Source organism: Trachypithecus francoisi, unplaced genomic scaffold, assembly GCF_009764315.1.
Source record: "Trachypithecus francoisi isolate TF-2019V2 unplaced genomic scaffold, Tfra_2.0 Lachesis_group4, whole genome shotgun sequence".
NCBI lineage: Eukaryota > Metazoa > Chordata > Mammalia > Primates > Cercopithecidae > Trachypithecus > Trachypithecus francoisi.
In genome coordinates this window covers 15,963,580-15,966,804 of record NW_022681469.1, presented here as the reverse complement: position 1 = coordinate 15,966,804, position 3,225 = coordinate 15,963,580, and positions in this window count along the sequence as shown.

Genomic DNA, 3,225 nt, shown 5'->3' with positions numbered 1-3,225 from the left:
CATGCAGTGTGTGGTTGTGAGGTGGTGTGTCTGCATGCAGGTGCGCTGAGCGGACTGACTGCCCTACCTGGGGAGGAGTGCTTTTCCTGGAGGGGGAGGAGCTCTTTGCAGAGCTGAGCCCCAGGGCCACAGAACCACCCTGGAGAAGAAAAGGAGGAGGGGAAAGAGGGTTCCTAACTGTGGGCTGGGATGGTTGAGACCCGGAGAAGCTGAGGGGTGTGGCAGAGGAATTCAGAAAAGAAAAGGGATGGAAGGTGGGTCCACAAACAAGGTGCGCGGTTAGTTGGATGAAGGAGAGAAGGAAGTAAAGACCTCCAGCTCAAGAGTCAGGCAGAGCCTGGTACAAATCCTGACTCTTATCCCTTACAGTTAGGTGAGACCTCGCAGTCTCAATTCCTAACCTGTGGAATTGGGGTAACAGCTATGCTGCCTCACAGGAGCATCTGTAAAGCATGTGTCACAAGTACTCAATCACTGCCAATCCTCCTTCCACAAGTGGGCTCAAGAGACCCCCGGGCTTCTTCTCAGAGCTTCCCATTTATGTGTCTTCTCATCTCTGTCCTCAACCCTGCATCTCAAAGGAGGGTTTCTGTCCCCCTCTTCCCAGGCCAACCCCTCTCTGTTAGAATTCCTCATGACTGTGACCAGCCAGCTTCCTGGAGCACCACCGAGCAGGCTCTCTGGTACCTGGGGAGGCAGGCCAGAGGAGCCCCCAGGGGCCCTGAGTTACTGTGGAGGTTGAACAGCAGAAACTGGGCAAAGGTAGACGACAAAGAAATCGTGATTCCATGTTTGGAACTCTTTCCAGGAATGAAGCACCAGGAGGAATGAGTAATGTTGTGTAATTTTATATATTTTATATTATATTTTCTATATTAAGTAGTTTCCCTTATCCACAGTTTCACTCTCTTACGGTTCAGTTACCTGAGGTCAGCCACAGTTGGAAAATAGGTGGGCACAGCACTATAACATATTTTGAGAGAGAGAAAGAGAGCACTCACATAACTTTATATTATTATAATTTTCTATTTTGTTTCATTGTTGTTAAACTCTTTTTTTTTTTTTTTTGAGACAGAGTTTCACTTTTGTCGCCCAGTCTGGACAGCAATGGTGTGATCTCGGCTCACTGAAACCTCCACCTTCCAGGTTCAAGCTATTCTCCTTCTGCAGTCTCCGTAGTAGCTGAGATTACAGGTGCCCACCACCACGCCCGGCTAATCTTTTTATTTTTAGTAGAGACAGGGTTTCACTGTGTTGGCCAGGCTGGTCTCAAATTCCTGATCTCAGGTGATCTGCTTGCCTCAGCCTCCTGAAGTGCTGGGATTACAGGTGTGAGCCACTGTGCCTGGCCTAAACTCTTAACTGTGCCTAATTTATAAATTAAATTTCATCATATGTAGGTATATATGTATATATATAGGAAAAAAGATAGCATGCACAGGGTTTGGTGCTATCTAAGGTTCCTGGCATCCACTGGGGCATCTTGGAATGTATCCCCTGAGGTTAAGAGGGAACTTCTGTATATGATAGCTTGTATTTATGTTCTCATTGTTTTCAAAGAGGTACATCAGTATTATTGAATTGCATTCACTCAATAGACCTATCAGGTAAATGAGAACAAGGAAGAATTCTCTGTGTGAGAATTCTTGGGTGTGCTCGCCCCAAGCCCCATGGCTAGTGGCGAGAATGGAACTGGCCATGAACTTGGGATCTCAGCTCCAAACCACTCTCCAGAACTTGTTACTTCTTGGGAATCTTTTGGCCATAAAAATGTGAGAGACCAGCGTGAGGATACGCTGGGACCCTCCCTCTGGGGGTCTTGAGGAGTGGGGACTGCCCCCTTCTTTTGTTGTAAGAAAGAGAGATCTGCTCCTGAGATTGACGGACGGACCAAATAACCTTTAGAGAAGGATAAGAATTGAAAGGAAAATAAATAGGGAAACTAAGAGGAGCTAATATTCATTGATGTTTCCAAAGGGGGAACATTTGGATCTTTTTCTTATTAAAAGCCAGAAGGAAAAGTTAAAATAAAAAAAAAAAGATACAGTGGAATTATGTTCTCACTGGGAGTGGGGAGGGCTCCATTTGTGGGACATTTTTCTGCCTCGCTGGGGGTGACGCCCTTGTGGAGTGACTTCCAGTCTAAGGAGATGGAGGGAGCGATAAGGGTGAGGTGGGGGTTGTAGATGCCTTGATAAGCGAGGCAGGCCAGGAAAGGAGCACCTGCCAAGGAAACTACAACCCATTAAGCTGGTCCTGGGGCAGGGGGGTTGGGACATGGGGGGGCGGCAGGGGAGGAGGCTGGCCCAGTCTGAGCTGCACAGAGCAGGTGTGCAGGGACTTGCCGCCAAGGGCATTGTCCAGGGGTCTGGGGAAGAGAAAGGGGAGGCCCAGTGCTCAGGCCTCCCCTTCCCACCGCCATCCCTGGGCCTTCTCCCTCTCACTTGCCCTTCTCTGCGTACCTTGTCCTCCCCAGTGGGAAGGGCATGGACAAGTAGCCTGAGTGAGGACCACGGTGTCCCCCGCAGTCCCAGCTGGTAGACCAGAGATTTGGAATCTCTCCTGTTCTCTCCTAGCCTTCTCTCCCTACTGTTTCTTCTTCTTGTGATATTCAACATTACCATTCTATTTTTCCTTTTCTCTCCTTTCTTTTCATGCCTCTCTCAGCTTTCTGCAAGTGAGGACGCCTGCAAACTCTCCCCTTCAGAGAACAGCTTCCCTGCCGCTGATGCACGGTCAGTAATGCCTCCAGGCACCCGGGAGAACTGGGTTGGGGGCACCAAACTACACTGTCAGGTCCCAGAACCCTTCACACCAAAGCAGCCTGACCTCTTATTCTAACATAGTAAGGAGGAGGAGGAAACATAATTCCTAGATTTCCATTTTTAAGAATTACACTCCCACCCCACGTGGCCACAGCCATCTAGGAAAAGGATTCAGGGCCAGGTGCGGTGGCTCATGCCTGTCATCTCAGCACTTTGGGAGGCCGAGGTGGGCACATCACAAGGTCAAGAGTTCGAGACCAGCCTGGCCAACATGGTGAAACCCCGTCTCTACTAAATTAAAAAAAAAAAAAAATTAGCTGGGCAAGGTGGCAGCCACCTGTAATCCCAGCTACTCAGAAGGCTGAGGCAGGAGAATCACTTGAATCCAGGAGGTGGAGGTTGCAGTGAGCCGAAATTGCACCACTGCACTCCAGCCCGGGCGACAGTATGAGAGACTCCG